Below are 24168 nucleotides of genomic sequence, written 5' to 3' on the forward strand. Positions count from 1 at the left end.
CCAAAATGCAGATAGGAAAAGCGAATGTGATATCTACTTTAATCTAAAGGCCCTGCTCCTTGGGTTAATATGGGTAATGTTGATCACTTTTTGTGTCTTTCAGGAAATGGACTCAGTTTCAAGTGTATTATTTCCCTCTGGGGAACTCAAGTCTCAAGTTAAACCAAACACAAACCTCTCCTTGAAGCATACTAGTGACAAATTGATCATTTCTCTGGCTATTGTCTAGTCAAGTTAGATTTCAAGTCAAGTTAACCTAGTTTTAACTGAGCATTCTCAAGAGAAACACCAAGCAAAATGACAGCAAAACGTCTTTTTTCTAAACCACATCAGACACTCAAATGCCAAAATCACAAGCTTAAATATACCATTGAGTATAGGAAAGTCTGCAAAATTCATCAATATCCCAAAGGCATTCCAAAATATTTTCTCTCCTTCCTGATTTTTTAAGCCAGGGTTTCTACAAGAAGTTTGAAGGAGTGAAAAGGGTGTCACTTTTCCTTACAGCCCATCTTTTTCCTTTGGTTTCATTCCACACTGATTCTGGTGAAGTCATAATAATTTTACTGGTAAAATGCTTCAATGTTTCAAGGATCCATTTGGGTCTATATCCTAGGAGATACCACCTTAAGGAACTGGGAGGTAAAATGTTATTTTCAATGATGATGTATTCGACTTTCTTCAAAAGTCAGATTGCTTCGTGAAAATAAATGTTTTCAATAAACTTGTCTTTAGTTTTGTATTTCAGAGTATTCACCCATGAAATGATCTCTTTTGTCTCTCTCAACTCTGCTGGGATTATAGTTACTATAATAAAACTCCAGGAGTTATGTACTGTACCTAATAAAACTGATAGTTTATTAAGTTCAGTAATAAAGCTATGTGCAAAACAAAGGCTGACATATTAGAGGGGTAAACCATGCTGCCCCAGACTATACCTTTATAGATTTTTAGCATATGTAGGTAGTTATGTGGGCTTTTACTATCTCCAGTTCAATATAGTCTTCTGATTAAGAACCTACTTACTACGTATCTGGTTATTCTTTTATTAGCTTGCAGTCAGCATGCGTTGCAGAATGTAATTTAGTTAGACACCTTGTCTAAGAGCAGATGGGAAGAACGCTTTGAAAAACAGTTATTCATTTACAATATAAAATGGGAAGCTGAGAAGCCAAGAGGAGCCATGATCCTTTGAGAACATTGGCTTTAGGAGAAATCTATCCCTTGGGTAGGGATCCACCCTCTGCAGCAGGAACAAGTTCTTCAACTGTTACACTGGGACTAGGAAGAGAGATGTGGTTTATGCAAAGCAATGGCTGAGCCCAAGACGTGAATATTGCAAGCTGGTACTTGGTCCAACAGGTCCCAGTGACTCCACACCTGTTCTTTCTGTCAGTGTTCCTGATGCACACTAAGGAGTGAAAACAAGGGAGATTGAGGTCTAGTGGGAAAGTCACCAAAATAAGACGGTGCATGTAAATACGTGGCTCTATAAAATGTGGGTCTAGCTTTCAAGGACAAGTGCAAAGAAGCTGGTTAGCTCAAAGACCCTCTGCAGCAGACCTGGGGATTTTTTCTTTATGTAGATGAGAAGGCAGGAGGTGTCTACAGAGTGAGCAAGAGAGAGGTTTCTTTTAAGGAATTGGCTCACACAATTATGGAGGTTAAGAAGTCCCATGATCTGCCATCTACAAGCTAAATACCCAGGAAAGTCAGTGCTATCATTCATTCTGAGTCCATAGGCCTGAGGGCCAGGGGTGCTGATAGCATAAATCTCAGTCCAAGGTGGAAGGAAACTAAGGTCCCAGCTCAAGCAGGCAGGAAGGCAGAAAATAGGATGAATTCCTCCTTCCTCTGCCTTTTTTCTCTATTTAGGCCTTCAACGTAATGGATGATGCCCATTCACATAGGAGAATGAATCTACTTTATTGAGTCCACAGATTCAAGTAGTAATCTCATCCAGAAACAGCCTCAAAATACATCCAGAAATGATTTTTAACCTAGACATGCTGTGCCCCAGTCAAGTTGACATAAAAGTAACCATCACGGATTTTAAAGCACATTTACCTCTATTATTAAACATTTGCATCAGCCCTTAAAGCTGAATATTGTCCCATTTTCAGTTTGAAAGTGAGATTCAGGTAAGTTGCATATGTACAAGCATTATTATTTCTTTAAAATCACAGAATTTTTAAGTTAAGAAAATTTAGAGATTACTTCAACATCCTCAAGTTACAAGTAGAAAATCTGAGCCTCTCCTCATCCCTCACCTGAGAGTTTAAGGATTTCTGGTTAGAGGGTCTGTAGTCTCACAGTGACATAGTGACTGATCCAGAATGCAATCCAGATATTCACACACCCTGTCAAGGGATCTTTCCTGAGGCCTTAGACGAGGTGATGTGTAAGTGCTGGCTCTGTGTATACCCCCTTTATCCTGGGCTGAGAAATGGCATGGGCTTGATCAGGAGATACTAGAGGAGATGGTGGTGGTCAGGGGACCATTCCAAGTGCCATATTTGCCACCCACTCAGAAATAGCTCTATCATACGGACACGAAAACGATACTAACTAGAGCTCTGCCTTTATGGTTGTGAAAGAAGGGAAGGCAACAGGACTGGACAAAAGGAGAAATTAGGTTGTAACACAGAAAAGGCCACAGCCCATCCCACAGGGGACTCTGCTGAAGCTGTGGTGGCCCCAGGTTGGGGGTCAAGGGATGAAGGCTTTTGTACCCTGACAATGTCTGTCTAATCATTGGACGTAAGCTGCCAGTGAGCACAGCAGATCTCTTTAGCTGTCGTCCATTCCCAGAGAAGGCTGAGGGCTGAGGGCCGTCCGCCCACAGGACTCCCAGCAGCCTAGGAATGAGCTTACCAGTCCTGAAGGGGATGCTAGGTGATGCCATCTCAGTGTGTGCCACACGAGATGAACGAAAAAGTCTGAGCACAATCCACTGCCCTGGCCCCATATTATCTAATGCTTGGCTTTAGGTGCTGAGAAAGCCTTAAATATTTTCTTTGCTGATTACATGACATGATACACATTAAGTACTTAGACATATTCCTCGCATATTGTAAACACTCGTTAAATATATGGTTATTATTACTGTTATTATCATTATCAATAAATGTCTTTTCAGAACTGCAAGTTGAGTCAAAGGAGGCACATGGACTCACTGGTGGTCCTGTTCTCTTAATCATAGGCCCCATGTGCCTGTGAGTGAGAGAACACACAAGTATATGACAATAAGCTATTGTGACAGCTGTCTACGTGACCCTGCGTTTATATTTCCATTGAATGGAGGAGGTACAGTGTGCTGCTTGTGTTTAGCAGTATTCTTATTTTATGGGAAATGGATTAGTAGAGTTAAATTAATTCATTCTATGAAGCTATAGTCAAATATATGCCAGAAAAAACACACGTACCACTATGTACTACAAGTTCCAAAATCCCCTTTATTACTGGGAAAGCATTTGTTTCTGACCAAGTGTGAGCAAACACTTAGCACAGGGGTTGGGGGGGGTAGGGGGTGGGGGGGCGGGGCTATGCACTGGGGTTTAAAAGCCCATACTGTACATCTGTTGTTTTTGCCTATCCACCATCTACTCCCCATTCTTCTGGTACCGGTACCCAGACTTTCCTCCGGAACAAATCCTCTCACCATTCCTCTCACCAGTCCAGTCCATCGCAGAGACCTTTCTTTCCCCCAGTGAGGCTGAGGCAGGAGCTACAAGCCAGGCTAACCCATCTCTCTTCTCCAGGGAGTTTAATCTACAGATGAGTGAGACAAAGCCAGAAAAGGGTTGGAGCTGATTCATCTTATTGGTGGTTGCCCAAATAAACATTCCATTAGTTCTTGTTCCCTAAATCCCTTGTTCCCAACACTTCTGAAGCCTGGTTGTCTAACATCCTCACTGATTCTGTGACAGTCTTTGTACCCTTCCAAAGAATTCCCCTTTCTTTCTTAAGTTAACCAAGGTTAATTTGTATTGCATGCACCCAAGACTGTAGGATGAAAGAACTAGATTTCTTTAACCAATCAAGTTCTTCCCTAATGTCCTTTCCCCTGGAAAATATACTTATTTTCAATAAAGTAAGGAACCATAAAACTTTAGCTTATGCTTGGCTTCTTCATCTAGAAGATTTGATAAGTAAGCTGAAGTGAGAGCCTGAGAATACAGGACACCTCCACAAAGCCCTTGAATGAAGATAGAATTTAACTATGCATATATTTTACTTAAACAACTCAGATTTTTTTTCTTCCCCACATACACAAAAATCTATAGATTAGCTGATATTCCATTAAAAATGCCAACAGTGTCCATCAACAGTGCAACATTTAGTGCATGAAACTTCAGTTATATCTAAACTGGTCTAGATATAGACTGGCTGGAATTCTGAAGAGTCTGGGTTTACCTATTAGAAATGGGCTTTTTCCAGAATGTCCTTTGCTTAGGTATATGCTTTTATCCCATGATGGATTATTTAATATCAAGAAACACATTATCTGAGATAAGACAGGATATAAAGGGAAGGTTCCAACAACAAAATATCTTTCCAAACCCTTAACCTGCAACAAAATTCAATTTAGTAATCCTTAATGAGAACTAGACTTGTGTATGACTTACTATAGTAGTTTCTTTGGGTGGTTTTAAAGTGAATAAGACAAAATCCTACTTTAAATAACTTGCAAGATGCATATGAAAAGTCAAGGATGTAAGAAAATAAGACAGGTAAATCAGTATTGGCTTCATGAAAGAAAAAGCATTTAAGCCAGGACTTGAATAGCATCTGAGCTAGGACTTGATGAATAAGTAGGACATTAGGAGATAGAGAAAAAAGATTAGAGTTTCCAGAAATAAGAAATAGCATAAGGAATTACACGGTGTTGAAAAAAACAGTCCAGTTCTCTGGGTTATCTAATATATGCAGGAAAGTGATGTTAGGTTCAAGTGCAAGAGTAGATGGGCACAATCCTGGAGAGGGTCATAAATGTCTCCTCTTTTGGATGCATTTCTTCTTTCAATAAGACAGGGCCTAGGATGTCCACAAGATTGCGCTAGAACAATTGATTCTAGTTCCCCTGGAGGTAAAATTCGGGCTAAGGAAAAGAGACCTATTTCTCTGTCATCACATACAAAAATTCATTTGAGATACAACATACACCTAAATATAACAGTTAAAACTGTATGAATAACCAGTTAGTATATGAAAATTTACATAACACTATTAGTCATGAAGAAATGTAAATCAAATCCACAAAGAGATAATACTGCATACCTATTAGGATGGTTAAAATTAGAAGGGCTGACAGCACCCAAAGTTGAGAAGGGTGCATAGGAACTGGAACTTTTATCTATTGCTGGTGGGGTGTAGAATGGGGCAACCACTTTAGAAAACAACATGAAAGCCTTCTATAGAGTTAAAAACATACCTACTCTGTGACTCAGCAATCACACTCCTAAATATTTATTCATGACAAATCAAAATATAGGTTCATAAAAAGATATAACTAAAAATGTTTCTAGCATCTTTATTCATAACAGCCCCAAACTGGAAATAACCCAACAAGAGAAAGTATAAAAAAAATTGTGGTATATACAGTGAAAGTCTACTGAGCATAAAAAGGAGTCAACTACCATAGTGGTTATCAAACTTTCTGATCTCAAGATTACTTTCCATTCAAAAATTACTGCAGACTCTAAAAGAGTTTTTTTTTAACACGGCTTATAGCTCTCAATATTTACCATATTACCAACTGAGTAATTTTAAAATATGTATTTATGATTCACTTTAAAATAATAATACTAATCCTATTACATGTTAACATAAATGAAATGTGTTTTCTTATGAAAATAACAATATTTTTCAAAACAAAACATTTGGTGAGAACAGTGATATTGTTTTACTTTTTGGAAATCACTTCAATGTCTGGCTTAAGAAAGACAGCCAGATTCTTTGATCAATCTGATTCAATATCATACTTCATTTATCCTTGGGAGAATTATACTATACCCTCATGAGAGAGTAAGAGTGGAAATGTAAAGGGCATCTTTTTATCATTATAAAAATACTTTTGACTTCATGGACCCCTTTGAGAGGGTCTTGGGGACCCCCAGTCACCCATTTTGGGAATCATTATTGATGCACAAAATGACATGGATGAGTTTCAAACACATATTGAGCCAAAGAAGCCAGACACAAAAACTCCAGACTGTATTACTCCATTCATGCGAAGTTTTACACTAGGCAGAACTAATTCATAGTGACAAAAATCAGAATAGTTGCGGCCTATGCAGGGTGAGGATTGAATAGAAGAAGAAATTAGGAACTTGATGAAAATGGTGTATCTTTTTACTGAGGTTACATCAATGTAAACATCAAGTCTATGTGTTGATGAAAACACATAGAATTGCCCACTTAAATCTGTGTACTGCACTGTACATTTTACCTTAATTTTAAAAATCAAGAGACAGCCAAAATACTGGACTATTGTAGAACATAAATGTGATTGGAGTTAAGCATTTTCTAAGGTCTCTCAGAGGGAGGGGAAAAATATTTGATTACTCTCATAATTAAAGGAGGGGACAGATATTACTCTTATAATTTTAAAGTTAATTATGCATGTTAAAATTTCTAGAGTAAGCATTAAAAGAATATAGGTAGAGAGTGTAGTTTCCAAAATAGTAGAGGGGGGAAGGATGGAACTGGTGAGGAAGAGGTGATACATTTGCAGGCTCGTGATATTTCTGTACATTCAAAATAAGCAAGATGAGGGGGATGGCAGAGGGAAGAAGGAAGAGAAAACAAACTAGACAAATAGAAAATACATAATAATATGGTAGAAGTCACATCACTGTGGCACAATGAAATGAGCTTAGCCCATGTCATTCCTTATCTGGATATATGAATTTGGACCCATCCCTTGAGTTCCCTTATAAAATAAAGAGTTTAAACAAATTAACCTCTAAGTTTTTTTCCAGTTAACTCAGGGCCTGATTCAGGACAAGTTCTACTTAAAGAGACAAAAATCTCAAGGCAGACAAATAATAACCATAATTTATATAAAAATATTCACCCTTGTGAGGTTCTAATTGACTTTTTTTAATTCAGAATGTAAACTCTGAAGCCCTTGGTTTATCTGAGATTCTTTAATGTAGTGAAAGATTTGGCTTGAAAATGCTTTCAACCAAGATGAGAGATACTCACATTAAGACTCATTTAGGAACCAGATAAATAAATCCTCTACTTCCTCACTCACTCAGTCTCTGGATCTGCACAGAGCCCTCCTCCCTCACCCTCTTTCCTAATGTTTGGCTCACTAACAAATTCATTTGACACTTTCCCCGGGAATTTGCCACCTTTGTTGGGTGACTTGGGGCAAACAGTTTATGAGAATCCCGCCTGCCTCCTGGGTGGTACTGGATAGCACAGCTCCCTCGAGGACCCCGATCTGTCCTTAATTAGTAGTGTTAGCGGAAAGACTGTAAGCCCTCCCGGATGGTATCAGGAGGTTAAATGAGTACTTCTAGCTGCTCACCTTTCAAGGCAAACTGGGGAAAAAGAAATGGATCCCTAATGGCAACTCAAAGGAGAAAACTTACAAGTGTTTGCTAAGAGCATTATGAAGTTTTACTGGAATTTTGTTTTTGGTTATTTCTTTACCACAAAGAAAATGCCTACACATCAGGGAATCACAGTGCAGTGTTACATGAAGAGATAAAATATTTCATTTAATTTTTATTTGTCTTTCTGGGAAAAAATGGCTCAATCTTTCATGCATGTTTCCTTACAGAAAAGATTTACAGCTGGGGTTGCTGGGAGATTCCCTAGGGATCAGCTGATCTCAGCGAGCACTCCAGGGAACACTAGTAAATACCACTGTGAGTCCCCTCCTTGGTGGTCAACAGCTTGGCCTCCAGCAGTATTCATCTTATAAATTCTAGTTTATTCATTCCATTTAGTTAGCATACCCCATTGAGTTTGAAATTAACACCACCTAATCAGTATCTCATTGATAGGGGAGGCAGCCATCCCATTCATTCTGGTAAGAGCCTTAGTGGGGACCCACCAAGGGTCAGATTGTCCAGAAAGTCTTTCCTCCCAGCAAAAGTAACCTCTAAACTACAGAGGACTAAGCACGATGTTTTCAACAATAGCTGGACATCTTGCATTGAACTATGAATAAAATATATAACAACAATTAACAATAGGTATGGGTACTTGGTACTTTTTTTTAGTTTCTTTTAAGCAATGTACTATATTTACAAACTTTCAAAAGTCAAACTGTATTACAAACTTTATAACAAAAGTATCTACATCAGAGCCACTGACAATTCTGTGGCCAGCAAATTAATTATTTTTTAACATCTTTATTGGAATATAATTGTTTTACGATGGTGTGTCAGTTTCTGCTTTATAACAAAGTGAATCAGCTACACATATACATTTATCCCCATATCTCCTCCCTCTTGCATCTCCCTCCCTCCCATCCTCCCTATCCCACCCCTCTAGGTGGTCGCAAAGCACTGAGCTGTTCTCCCTGTGCTATGTGCCTGTTTCCCACTAGCTATGTATTTTACGTTTAGTAGTCTATATATGTCAATGCTACTCTCTCACTTCGTCCCACCTTACTCTTCCCGCTCCCCATGTCAAGTCCATTCTCTACAACTGCGTCTTTATTCCTCTCCTGCCCCTAGGTTCTTCAGAACCATTTTTTCTTTTTTTTTTTTTTAGATTCCGTATATATGTGTTAGCATATGGTATATAAGTCAGAAAGAGAAACACAGCAAATTAATTTGAAGGGAATGTGGGTACTATTCAGGGAGCAGAAACAGTGTGGCTGCCCCTGAAATGCCAGTGTGGGGAGTGAGGGCTTAGAGGGTAGAGAGGGCACTCTGCTTACATTGCTTCTTCCAACACACTCAGCCAACGAGGACAGGGTCAGTTCAGTTTTCAGATTCAGAACCAAAGGGAGCTGCGGATATATTTTCTTCTTTCTTGTTTTTACAGTAAGAGAGCACCTTAACAAAAGCCAGAGGACATACAGCCATAGGGAGGACTGCACTGACCTGTTGGGTAGAAGGGTGTGTATGGAAGAGCGGTGGTTTCCAACACAAGCCAGCCTGTGTGCTCCACGCGACAGCACACCTCAAAGCTGCTCAGCTATGGCTGCCAGGCTTCTCGGGTTCACCCCGAAGTGGCAAGCGGTTTTGGAACTAATGAATTATGTAGACTAAACCCAGCTTCTGACTCAGTCATACATTGAGGAGTATATCAAAAGATTTCTTTTTCTTTTTGCAGGATTTATTTCTCATTGTATATTACCTCATCAAACAAACACCATTCCATGTGGGAAGGATACTCCAAAATTTTGCCAAATACATTCTCCTTGGAATGGATATTACTGTCAGAAACAAAGCATCCTCTCTTCCTTTGGAAGTCCTTGCCTCCCTTCATTGTAAATTCCACTCTATCACACATTTCCATATTTTTATAAGCTCACAAAGCACTTGAGGCACAATGATAAATAGATCCCTGTCCAAATACATTCCTTTCTATTCACATCTTCTTCTACCCATTCACCTCCAAGGGTGTCTTTCTACCAGCTGATGAATTTTGTGATTTTTAGCACTATGGTGCTGTACAAAGCTGCTTAAACCCGTGATGGATTTGTCTACCCCCCCCTCAAACTCACACTGACAGGCTATTGTTCATTCCTGACCACAGTTATCAAGGCAATGAGAAGAAATCTGAACACGACAGCAATTCTCAAGACTCACCAATAATGCACAGGTCTGGCTGATTCTGGGTCCAGGAGGAGTTATTTCTATTAGACCACAGAAAGCTACTGGGAAAATTCTTCCTGGGAGGTGTGGATATCCCTGTACACTGACTGTTCTACATAAAACAGAATTAACCAACGACACCTCAAAGGTTATTTCATAGTTATCTCAAATCTCTGAACCCAATGGTTCCCATGCAAACATGTTCATCATATGGACCAAAGATGAGGAGAAGTGAAAAAACAGGATGTCCTGTCTGTTCTTGACTGTTCTAACACGGGTCATAGTTTTAGTTTTCCAAATCATGTAGTTGAGCTCATGCGGTTTCATGCACAGAGTTGCTTCCAGCAGGAGGAATCTTGACTCTGTGACGTGAGGATAACAGCATTCACCATGGAGGATTGCCTTTACTCACCTCTTCAGACTGTTCAAATTGTTTTCACTTACATTTCCTCATTTGCTTCCAATAACCGTGCTAGAAGAAGGTCGGTATTACATGCATTGCATTTATGAGAATGGGGGAGAGAATATTCAAGTGATCTGCCTTAGGCTACACAGCTTGCGACAGGCACAACATGGGACCCCAACCTGGGAAATTTGAGTCCAGATTCAGGCATCTTTCAACTGCACCAATAATTCCATTAAGGTTTATCAAAAGCACTGCGTAAGTGCTGGGCATCCTACTGGGTGTTCTCAGTAAGGCAGTTCTTAACTTTTCACAACCCAGAGAGGACTAGTGACTCTCTACCTAAGACCTCAGAGAGCAGAGTGTGTTTTATTATAACACTTAGCATCTTCTACTCACCTAGTTATTTTCCTATCTTTCTCCTAGGATGTCGTGATTTCCTCAAAATCAGGTACCTGTTTTATTCAACTTTATATCTTCAGCGTTCATCCCAGTGCCTGGAATCCAGGGACAAGAGATGTGCAGAATAAATAACAGCTATACTAATAAGATAGACTCAAATATAAATAGTGCTAAAGTAGAGGCATGAACAAAGTCTTATGGAAACAGAGAGCGGAAAGTGACTAAATCTACCTAGAAATTCGGGAAAGCTTCACAAGGAAGGTGACATTTGAGCCAGGATTTCATGAAATAGGAGAGGGAAAGGCATTCTAGGTGTAGGAACTTCATATACATGTCAAAATCTTACTAAATGTGATCCTGCATGGCCTAAGAGTCAGTACAGTGCCTGAAGGGGAGGCACAGATGAGGACAGATATGTAATTTACAGTAAAGAAATCAATTAATTAAGTAAAGTTTAAGTAACTAAAATAATATAAGCAAATTAACAAATTTAAACAAATGAACTTATTTTAATTCACATTGATTTTCATTAATCAGCTAATTAGAATAAAATTAATTAGAGCAAAAAAAATTATAGCTCCAGAGAATATTAAGTAAGACATTTAATAAGGGGGGGAAAAATCCACGCGCTGAAGATGGTGAGGCAGAAGCGGGCGGCCTGTGGGCACCGATGCCCCCTCCCCCCGCTTTCTCCTCGCTGGGGCTCCACCCCTGTCGCTGCCTGGGAGGCGTGGCCCGACCCCCAGGTTGGCCCCGCAGCATCGCCACACCTGGCACTCATTCCAGGGGCTTCAGCCACCTCGGGGGCCGGCCTGCGTCTGAGCTGCAGCGCCTTTAGGGATCCCCAAGGCCCTCTCAATCAATAATCCCCGGGGTTTTTTATGAGGGTTGGATTATGAGGATTTGGAAAGTGGACGATTAAGTAGTACTTCAAAGAAGAGCTCCAGCCGCACCTGCAGCATTTATGAAGATCTATTAATAGAAAGCACACGATTTAGCAGTAATCTCTAATTCAGAGAAAATCGGTGATTTATGCCCGGGGGCCCAAGAGGCACTGAGGACTTTGGTTCATGGGCTGCCCGGAGGCAGCGTGTGCTGGCCCTACATCTGGACACGGCTGACACTGGGTCACCGAGGGTTGTGTGGGATATTTTCCGTCCTACCAGTAAGTGGAAAACAGTTGTGCAGACCCGCAGTCATTTCCCCGCAGGACCTAATATTTTTCTGTCTCTCTTTTTTTTTTTTTCTATCCTAGAATGTCAACCATTATGGTGCAGGGTCTAGGTAAACGGCTCAGGCCCTAGCAATAGGAGGTATAAGACCAGTTTGCTGGGAATTCGCAGCCAGACCAGGGTCTGTCTGTAGCCAAGCTCCCTTCCCCTCCCTCTTCCTCTCCGGATCCTCCCTTTTGTCGTCTGGAGAATGGTGGAAGTCAAACCAACAATCATAAGAGTACCTTGCGAGTGGCATGGGAATTCTAGAATTCGTCTGGGTCCAATTTGGTCCTAAAGCTTTATGTTTTTGAATTTCTCACTAAAAGAGTCATAGAACAGAGCCATTAATTAATGTCTTAGTTCATCTCAGAGAGTCAAAGGCCAGCTGCCCTTTGGGGATACATTTGTTGAATATAACAAAAAGAGAAAAACATGTTTAAATCACAGAAGGAAGGATTCAGGTTATATAACACTAAAAAGAAAATTCCGCAAGTGGCAAGGATAGTAAAATAACATTTTGTCAGTTTTTAAGGAAGAAATATCCAACAGAAGGTGAGGGGTAGGGGAATGGATATTTTCTTACTTAACAGAGAATTTGAGACCAGAGGATTGTTTGTATTCACGGTATGATAATTGGCGTGCAAAAGATCCAAAGTTGTACTTCACTGATAATCCATTCAACTATTTATAAATGAACAAGTGTATACGGACAGTTCTATTATTTAAAGTCTTCATATCCCCCCTGCACACATATAAATATATTTTCTACCTGTTACCATTCGTGTTAAATCCTTTAATTAAATCATCATGTATATCTTAATTCAGCCCCCAGGTAACACCTCTGTCTTATGAACAGAAATCTGATACACAATACCAAAACTTCAAAGCATCATAATTTAGGAAGTGATTAACCTTACTGTAAAGAGGTCTGCACCACCCCAGAGTTCACCACAGGGCTCCTCTCTGTGGACGGAGGTAAGTTTATAGAGCATGGATATGGAACAGGAGGGAATTCACGGGATGGGTGGAGGGGGTACAAGCAGAACCCCCCTCCCCATGATGAAGAGCAGCCAGCAATGAGAACAGCAATCTCAGTATGGAATATACTTAATGGGAAAAGAGAAAGATTCAATCACATCATTCCCCTTTGCATTGAAATTTTTTCTTTGTTATAAGCATTTTATGTTCAGATTGATTAGGAATTAATGAATTACTACATGTAGAGTGCTTAGAAACTTAAGGCAACACCTGCTACATCATAAGAGCTATACAGTTGTTGGTTGTTGCTAATATAATGAGGCAAGCTTGCTCAGATTTTCTCTAATTTTTCCAGGATTCATCCTAGCACTGCAACCATGCTGACGTTTCAGAGTATTTATTTATTTTTATTGAAGTATAGTTGATTTACAATTTTATGTTAATTTCTGCTGTACAGCATAGTGGTTCAGTTATACATATATATGCATTCTTTTTTTGTGTGTACTTTTCCATTATGGTTTATCACAGAATATTAAGTATAGTTCCTTGTTTCAGAGTGTCAGTCATTGCTCATCCTCCACATTGGGTGCAGCTGTGGGTTCTGGAAAGGTGGCAACCATGGGGCTCGATTGCCTGGACTCCATTTTCCATGACACTGTCATCCTTTTGGTGTTGAGAGGTTCACAATCCATATAGCATCACTGAAGACAGAAATCCACAGTCATTTCTTTCTTCCTTTCTTCTCCCCATCCTCTAGCTCTCACACCCACACCCCTTCCATCACAGGTCTTTTCCTTCCCACCACACACTAAGATAAATCCTCAATCCCAAGTAGATCAAGGGGAAAGAAGTCAATCCTGCGTCCATAAGACCTACCTTTGGAGTAATTTCTAACCATAATGTCCAAGGGTTTTTGTTACTTTCTCTTACAGTGTTTCTTTTATTCTCCTCAGGGCTATGATTTATGCTTTAGGCTGAATTCTATTTGGGGGACGTTATTCCTCCTCTCACTGAAGGGTTTGGAGGGAGAAGAGGAAAAATGTACAATACGTGCATATCTACAGGAAATGAGGCGGGCTCTGTCTCTCTCTTTGGAGAGCTACAGTTTGGCAAGCACCTCACCTCAGGATTTCTGACATTAATGAGGTAGCAAGGAGTGGAGAATTGCCTGCTGAGAGACAAACTTCAGGGAGATTTTTCAGAGCATCTTGCTCAGCAGAACTGATAAGATTAAACCAACCGTAACCCAGTAAACAAACCACTTGGGAAAGACCAGAAATATTTTATGATTTGCTCCAAGAAATGTAACTTTGGTGCTCTGTGTGTTGGATAAATTGAGTTATGTGGAAAGGGACTAGGTCAGAAAGGAAACCAAGGGCCTCTTTTCCTGTTTAAAAATCTGCAGTCTGGGATTAGCTTTTATAATCTTGTGGAATAAAACTCACAGGAAAGGAGACTCGTGAAATAGTACTGCTGAGATCACTCTTTCCTTTCTGCACTCTCTCTTCTCTTCCTTTGCCTTCCATGGAGTTCCATACACCTCCCCATAGGCCTAAGGCTAAATTCCCAGCTGGCCCTAATCCAGGCAGATATTTTTATAAGGTAATTCTATACTTTAGGTACTCCTTTCTGTCTAAATGAGTCAGCAAGCCTTTACCAATGTTGTGTTTATTTGCTTGCTGATAAAAGGGGTCATGTTCTCTCTTAAAGACAGTGTGTGGATATCGGTGGAGCAGCAGAGGGCCTGTGTTCAAGTACTGTTTCTGGCTCTACCGAGAACGTGTCAAGGGGAATCCACCAAGCCTTCACTTACCCATCTGTAAAATGGGAATCCTGAGAGCCAGGCCTACTGTGGAGGATCATTGTAAGGATTAAAAGAGATCATGTTTATATGAAGCACTTTAAAAATTGGAAAGAGTTCTCCCACGTACCACACCAACTGTTCCCAAAACCAGCTAACTCTTCCAGGGCAAGTCAGTCCTAATGAAAATCTTAAATTACATTTCATTCCTGGCCAGATGACACACCCCAATCACTTGCCCAGTCTCAGTTTTAATTGGCTGGCTCTGTGGGTTGGGCTTCTCCCTTCCTTTCCTAAAATTGACCTCAGCCACTTACATAGCATTCTTTCCTTGCTTCTGACAAAATTAAAAAGTCATCAGAAACAATTTAGGTCTATATTACCTCTGAATGTCAAATTTTCTGGTCAGTTGACTTCAGAGGACAGTGTATCTACACACCAAGGAATAAAAGTTGGAAGTAAATATGGCTAGCTCTGAGAGGCTAATTTTCAGAAGCGCATTTAAATTCTCTTCTTGCTTGGGACAGTAATTGGATGTCTTATGGCCATAAAAATTAGCCATAAAGCCCTGGCCACTTGTCAAGGTACATTCAGGGGAGTATAAAAACTCTGTGGGGCAATAAGCTGATGATAAACAAGAGACACCTGACTATTTACCCTGGAGCATTTACTCCTATACCTCTTTCCTATCAGACCCCCCACCAAACCTTGGTAAATTATAAAGTCATCTGATGAACAATTAAAGGTAAATCCAGGAACAGAAGATTCTCTTGGTCGAATGAAAGCAAATGGAAGTAGTTGATAACATTTTCATAGTACCAAGGGCTCTCCAAACTGGATCTCATCATCTTCAGTCCCTTTTAATTTACAAGGAGGGATAGATATACCAGGACTTAATCTTTTTGCCCATCTCTGAAGAATGCTACCTGATTGGGTACATGACACACCCTGGGAAACATGAGTTTTCAGACTGATAAATTTATTTACCTGAGGAATGTATCCACTATAAAACAAACACAACCAAACGAAGAACATGAAGCTCTAGTAATAGAATAGTTGGGATGGACAGACCAATAATGTAAAACAAACACAATAAAATACTCCAAGAGATAAAGGTATTAATAACAAAAATCATGAACAAGAGATCATAACAAGAATCAAGTAGAAATACTAAGTATAAAAAATTTAATAGCTGAAATAAGGAATCCAATAGGTGAAATCAACAACAGAATGGATAACACTTTGGAATTAATTAGCTGTTTGGGTAATCAGAAGGCAATAAGAAAAGAAAAAAATACTTTATACAAAATATAAAGGAAAATCTCAAAGATTCGGAGGATACAAGTAGACATATCAGTGTACAGATGATGAAGTTGCCAAAATAAGAGAAATAAATACAGGGGGAAAATATTTCTAAAATCATGATCAACTTTTCAGAATAACACAAAATGAAATAATTTAATTTTAAAAGGCTCACAGAATGCCTAAATGTATAATACTAAAACCTTAAAATAGCAAAGATAAGGAAATTATTTGAAATGCTTCCAAAAGTAAGAAAATATAACTTACACAGGAAAAAGAATCAAATTAATAGCATCTTATTTGGCAGCAACTTGGATGCAAGAAGTAAAAGAATTTTTCTAAGGAAAATAACTTAGAATCTTAAATTTCATATTCAAGGGTATTGTCACTTAAATATAAGGATGGAATAAAAATATCCTCAAATATATGGGCTTTAGAAGATCTTTCATATTCTCACTTTGAAAGAAATTACTGAAAACGAAACCAAGTAGGGCCCTGCAGGGCCCTCCTGGGTACAAAAGACTTTCCATGCCTCTGCTCCTTGTTTGCAGAAAAAGATTTCAGCCTCCTAGACCCTCCCTGAGTTCCAAAGGGCAGATTCAAACAGTTTCTTTTTTTTTTTTTAATTATCTTTTATCCGAGTATAGTTGATTTACACTGTTGTGTTAGTTTCTGCTGTACAGCAAAGTGAATCAGCTATACATATACATATATCCACTCTTTTTTAGATTCTTTTCCCATATAGGTCATTACAGAGTACTGAGTAGAGGTCCCTGTGCTATACAGTAGGTTCTTATTAGTTATCTATTTTATACATGGTAGCGTGTATGCTAATCCCAAACTCCTAATTTATCCCCCCCTTCCCCCTTGGTAACCATAAGTTTGTTTTCTACATCTGTGACTCTATTTCTGTTTTATAAATAAGTTCATTTGTACCATGTTTGTAGATTCCACATATAAGTGATAACATATGATATTTGTCTTTCTCTGTCTACTTACTTCACTAAACAGTTTCTAATTAGAGAAGTGAGGGAATGCAGAAACAAAGGAAAAGCAGTCAACAAACAATAGTGCAGCAATAAAGCAGAGTCCTAGTTCCTCCTCACAGGATATACATAACAATCTGACACGTATCTTTTAGTTCTTCTACAGGAACTAAGGTCCGCACCCAGGTAGAGGATGGCAAGCTCAGGCTGAGGACAAGATCCCTAGAATACTACCCTTATACCTCACCACCAACCAATCAGACACCACCAACCAATCAGAAGAAAGTCATGCAACCTACAGTCTTCTCCCCTCAATTTGCCTTTAAAAACTCTTTTCCTGAAGACCTTTGAGAAGTTCTGGTCTTTTGAGTATGAGCCACTCATACTCCTTGCTTGGCCCTTGCAATAAACTTTTCTCTGCTTCAGACTCCAATGTTTTGGCCTCATTGTGCATTGGGTACACAAACTTGGGTTTGACAACAAAAAGAGTATGCAAATAAAAATAAAAGGAAAAATAAGTCAGAATGATGTTATAAGAGATATAAGAATTAAAGCTGATCAAAGGGTTTATCTAAGTGGGAAAATTTTTAAAAAGTAAGGGAGAAAGAGAAAGAGATAGTATATCCATAACAATCAGAATTAAAATTTTAGACAAATCAATATAATGGAGTGGGGATAGGTGAAGAATTTCTTCAAGGTAGTTAAGACACACCAAGATATTTGTATAATAAATTTGCAGCTTTACATACAATTATCATGAAATTTTAAAAGTTGAAATCATATTAACAAGGAATTCAACCCAATTAAACAAAAAGGAAGGATTTAAGAAAGATAAAGATTAATTAAAATCAAATAAAGTGAAAAAAATGGGAAAAAAAAATAAAATAGATTAAAATAAGCAGGTCTTTGGAAGAATTAATAAAAAAAGAACTTTATCAAAACTAATAGGAAAAAAGATGCAAAATAAAGAGCAAAAAAATAGAACTATAACCCAAACAGTATTAAAATAATATTTAAAAGTATTATGTATACATGCTGATACATTTCTGGAAAAAATATAGTATGGCAAAATTGAGGGAAGAAAAATGGAAAACATAGTCTAATAAACATTAAGGACAATTAAAGACCTCTTCTCTAAAACACCCTCAGTCTCAGACATCTTTACAGATGAGTCCTAACAAACTTTTAATTGGAAGGTTAATTCTTGTTTTACGTAGTATTTTCCAGAAATTAGAAAAAAAGAAAAAGCTGTGAAGCTCATTTTATGAAGTTAATGTTGATTCTAACACTGAATAAGGAAAATCAGAGAAAAAGGTCTATTTCACAGGCCCATTTCCATGTGAATATAGCTGTAAAAGATCTTAGATAAAGTATTAGCTAACCAAATCCAATAGTATATATATATATATATATATATATATATATATATATATAATTTTTTTTTTTTTTTTTTTTTTTTTTTTTTTTTGCGGTGTGCAGGCCTCTCACTATTGTGGCCTCTCCCATTGTGGAGCACAGGCTCCAGATGCGCAGGCTCAGTGGCCATGGCTCACGGGCCTAGCCGCTCCGCGGCATTTGGGATCTTCCTGGACCGGGGCACGAACCTGTGTCCCCTGCATCGGCAGGCAGACTCTCAACCACTGCACCACCAGGGAAGCCCAAATCCAATAGTATATATATTTTTATACACCTTTATTGGAGTATAATTGCTTTACAATGTTGTGTTTCTTCTGTACAACAAAGTGAGTCACCTATATGTATACATATATCCCCATATCCCCTCCCTCTTGCGTCTCCCTCCCACCCTTCCTATCCCACCTCTCTAGGTGGTCACAAAGCACCAAGCTGATCTCCCTGTGCTCTGCAGCTGCTTCCCACTGGCTCTCATTTTACATTTGATGGAGTATATATGCCAATGCTACTCTCTCACTACATCCCAGCCTCCACTTCCCCCCATGTCCTCAAGTCTGTTCTCTACATTTGCATCTGTATTCCTGCGCTCTCACTAGGTCCATTAGTACCATTTTTCTAGATTCCGTATATATGCATTAGCATACAGTATTTGTTTTTCTCTTTCTGACTTAACTTCACTCTGTATGACAGACTCTAGGTCCATCCACCTCACTACAAATAACTCAATTTCATTCCTTTTTATATGTGCCACATCTTCTTTATCCATTCATCTGTTGTTGGGCATTTAGGTTGATTCCATGTCCTGACTATTGTAAATAGTGTTGCAATGAACATTGGGGTACATGTATCTTTTTGAATTGTGGTTTTCAGTATATTTTTAATTATATCAAGATTAGTAAAATTTATCTCATATAGGCAAGGATGGTTTAACAGGAAAAAAATCAATAAAATTTACCATATTAATGGACTAAGCGGAAAATTCATAGGGTTACATCAATTGGTTGAGGAAAAGTATTGAATAAACTTCAATATGTATTTATGATTTAAAAAATACACCAAATTTGGAATAGAAAGAAATTTTATTCTTAAAGGTCAGGTAACATAAATATAGCAAAATTGTTATTTTATACAGAAATTTTAGAGACGTTTGATCAGTAACAAGAATAGAATGCCAAATATCGTTGCTACTATTGTCAAACATCTGTAACTGAGTAGATATTTACTGTTATCACCTGCAAATTATATAACGAAATAAAAAAAGAAATGAAAGGTATAAGAATTGGAAAGGAAGATATATAGTAGGCATTATTTACAGGAGGGTCAACTTCATGGACATGCCACCTCTGCAGTGGCACAGGACTCCTCTCAGAAGGGCCCCAGGCTTGGCTTAGTGCTCTGCCCATGGTTGAATTCTTAATAACTTCATTTATGAACTGTTAAATGAAATCTAATAGGACAATGGAACATTCATGGGATCAGAGGGGAAAGTGTGCAGTACACTCTTTCTTCCACTGCATTTGCACAGTGTTCACAATACTTCATGAGCACAGAACTCTGGTGCACCCATGACGCACAGGAGTTCAGCAACACTCATAACAAGTAAAAGGTAAGCATGTGATATTGATGACCAAGTAAGTGGAGTCCTGATAGCCGGGAGAAGACATGCTTTCAGTTCAAACACAAAACTTACTTTAAATGCAGAAGGAAGGCAAAGATGTTCTAAGAAACATGAATGGCTAAAGAAACCTATACCTTTTTTATTCATGTTACTTGCCCGTATTAACCAAACACTTATGCTGAAAATTATGACACAGAAGAAAAGGGAAAGATATGCCAAGCCATAGCTCCCTTTCATTTCGATCCTTTCTTACCCATCAGTGAGCAGAAGGCCAAGAGTGTTGGTAGAATGCTCAGCACATATCAAGCAGTGAAATAAAAATAGTTGAGTTGGTTCTGTGCAAATCATTTCCACTGTTCTGGTAACATATGCATGTATGAGCTATGAAAAAAATGAATTGTGTAATTCTGAATACAAATTAAATGCTCTTATATTTGCATTTTAAATTGGCGTTGCACAGTATGAAGATGAATGGTAAAATTCGTGCTGATGATGAAAAATGTTAACTTCACTTTACTTAGAACAACATTCAATAGCAAAAGTAAAATACCATGGCAAGCCAAGAGAAAGACCACTGGAAAAAACCTTACATTTTAGTACTCTTACCAGCACTTTTTTTCCTGCTTTTTAAATAAAGGGTCCTGAATTTGCATCTTGTGCTGGGCTCTACATGTTAAATAGCTGGCCTTATTTGCAGATAATATGATCATTTACATAGAGGAAAAAAAAAAGAATAGCCAAACTCTTAGAAGTAATAAAAGCATGTGGGATATAGGATCTGTTTTTTAAGATCATTTCTCCAAACTATCAGTAATCAATTAGAAAATATAAAATATTTATATTTTATAAAATATATTATTACAAAAAGTATCCAAGATCTAACTTAACCTAAAGGACACAAAGCTTCTAGAGATAATTTCAACATCCTAATAAAGGATCTAAAGGAAAATCTGATTAGCTAGATAGTCCACGTTCTTGGGTGGATAAACAAATATTATAAAGATACCAATTCTCCCCTAATTAATCTACAAATTTAACACAATCCTCATCACAATTTCTGCTAGAGACTTTTACAGGTACTTAATAAACTTATTCTAAGAGCATATGTGAAGAATAAAGGTCCATGAATAGCAAAGGCAAATTAGTCAAAAGTGAGAACTAGCTAGAGTAACAAAAAACAAAACAAACCACAGATCAATGGAACCGACTAGAAAGCTCAGAGAGAGTTCCATGTAAAACTTAATGTGATAGGAATGGCACCATAAAACAATAAGGAAAGAACAGGCTGCTTAGTAGATGATTTGGGGAAAATTTGTTCACTGTATGAAAGAAAAAAGTATGAAACTTCTATTTTACATTTTATACAAATGTACACTCTAAAGAGATTAAAACCTTAAATGTGAAAAATAAAATAGCTATATTCATAGAAGATGACATCAGAACACAGCTGTCTTCATGGGTGTGGGACAGGCACAGGGCCCAGTACTCAGAAGGGCCCAGGGCTAGGTTGAATGCCCTACTGTTGCCATCTTGAAATTCTTAATAATTTTTGAACAAAAGGTTCCATATTTTCATTTTGCACTGGGCTGGCAATTTATGTAGCCAATCTTGCATTAGACTCTATCTTTGTGACCTAGAGGTGGGGAAGGACTTCTTATAAAAAGCCCAGATTATAAGGCAAAAGTTGATTTTTGCCCAATAAAGAATAACATGGATAAAGTAATCAGACATCGTGACAGATTGGGAGAAGTTATTTGTAAGGTCTAAAACAGGCAGGACACTCATACCTAGAATGTACAAGGTAGATGGTAGCCATCTACCTTAAGTCTTTCTAAACTTTCAACTTAGTTTTCATAGAAACAATAATTCTGTTTTATATTATTGTTTGTGATTGGTTTACATACTATTCAATTAAATTACCTAATTCCAATAACAATTACAACTGACAAACAAGTTTGGGAATTATCATGCAAGCCTTGCATTCAGCTGGTAAGAGCAACAGTGAGAGGGCTTTCTGAAGAGTGACTCACCACCTAGAAGCTCAGCATGCTTTGGGATTCAGAAATTAGGTTTTATGGAGGGACTAGAGTGTCAGTTAATCCCATGAGTCAGTTAAGGGGAAGTCACTTAATACTGTTTTAATTATAGATCAAAAAATTATTAGATTTCTAAAAGATTGTGCTGGTTCCCAGAACTTCCGCTTAGAGAATTTGACTTGTTTTTAATTTTCCAAGAGTCTTTTGACTCCCAGGAGATTACATTAGACTCTGGGTCCCATGGTCAGTGTCAATTACATGGCTTCCATAGAGCATAACAGCCCACAAAAACATCTAATGGTGCATTTGAACTGTTTTTCTGCATGAAGATATGCACTTAAAGCCAACTATTAATTTGTTCAGTCAGCATCACTCATGTCCTATGAGCTATGCTCCATAGGAATGTGTCTAGCTAATTACAATTATGCAAAAAAAAAAAAAATTGAGCATTGCCTAAAGAACAGTTTTCCTTCCTTAGAAGGAAGTATTTTTAACAATGTCACACACACACCACACACACACACACACAGGTAATTACTTTGGTTAAAAAGTATGCAAAAGTCTCTTTTGGAAGTTATGCATGGATAAGAATGCTTTGTGGAAATACTGGCTGACTCAATGCTTTTTATTTTTCCAATCAACAAGTTGTCTCTTGACAAATGTCATTTTGGTGGCCTCTCATGCATTATCCTGTTCTTATTGCCAGTGAGAATGCTTCTGAAGTTTCACTTTGTAGTTTGATGTTTACAGGAGTTTCCTGGTAATTATCCTTTATCAAAGTAATGATGATTTCTTTATATTCTTATTAGGAATTTTTTTCAGGTAGGCATTGGGGTCTCTATTAAGGTTATTATGTATTTTCATGTCTTTTAATCTAGAAACATAAAAACATTGCATTATGCTCAGTTTTTCCTATGTTGAGTCGTTCTTGCACAATGTATTACTCTTTTTTTACAAGCTGCCTGAATTTACTTGCATATATTTATTTATGATATTTACATCTATGGCCATGAGTGACATTTATCAATTAGCTTTTTGATACTCTCCTTTTCAGTTATAGTGTCAGAATTATGCTAGTCTTGAAAAATCAGTTGGAAAATGTTCCATATTTTTATATGCTCTAAAAGTGTTTAAACAGAGAAATGACATGTTTCTTTAAGCTTAATAGAACATGCCAGGAAAACCACTTCAAATTTTTCTATAAAGATAGATAATTACTTCAAATTCTTTTATGATTATTGTTCTCTGTTGTTCTTTGCAGGTTTTATATGTATTCTGGAGTCAGTTTTTTTGCTTTATATTTTTCTAGAGTCATCCGTTTCATCTACATTCCAAATTCAATGATGAAAAAGTGGTAAGTAGGGGAATTCTCTGGTGGTCCAGTGGTTAGAGCTCTGCACTCCCACTACAGGGGGCACAGTTTGATCCCTGGTCAGGGAACTACGATCATGCATGCTGCATGGTCTGGCCAAAAAAAAAAAGAAAAAAAAAGTGATAAGTACATTCTCTAATTTTGCAATCTTTTTGTATCTGTTTTCTCTTATTCATTGATTTATAATGCGATGTGGTGTTTTTTAAACTTTAAATAGCTAAATATTTATCTATTTTATTGACCTTTTAAAGAAAAATGATTTTTGTTTAATTGAAGTTTGTGTTATTTTTTATTAATTTCATAGTTTTATATATATTCCATTAATTTCTGCTTGATCTTTATTAGCCCCTTTCATTTATTTTTTATACTTTTTTAACATTTTTAATTGGATGCTTATTTTATTTATATTCTTTCTTGTTTTCTAGAAAAATGCACTTAAATAATACATAGTCATTTGAGTACTGGTTTACATTTGAGTTCTGTTATATTTTAATGTAGTAATTTGATTTTTATATATTTCTAAATGGTCTGTAACTCTACTATGATTTCTTCTTAAACCCTCATTTTTTCAGAAGAGTATTTTATTAATTTCTAAGTGGATATAATATTTGGCTTTTTTGCAATATCTAGTTTTATTGCATTATAATTAGAGAATATTCACCTATTGATTTTTATTTATAGAACTTATTAGTGTTTTTCATAGCTAATATAGAACCAGTTCTTCCTGTCTATTTGAGAAAAATCTGTTTTCTTGTTCCTTGGTAAGTTATATACATGTATATGTAACCAATATTGTTAATTTGATTTTTAAATTTATACCCTTAGCTATGACCATTTAATCTATCAATTTCTGAG

This window comes from Phocoena sinus, chromosome 1 (assembly GCF_008692025.1).
Source record: "Phocoena sinus isolate mPhoSin1 chromosome 1, mPhoSin1.pri, whole genome shotgun sequence".
In the NCBI taxonomy this organism is placed as follows: Eukaryota; Metazoa; Chordata; class Mammalia; order Artiodactyla; family Phocoenidae; genus Phocoena; species Phocoena sinus.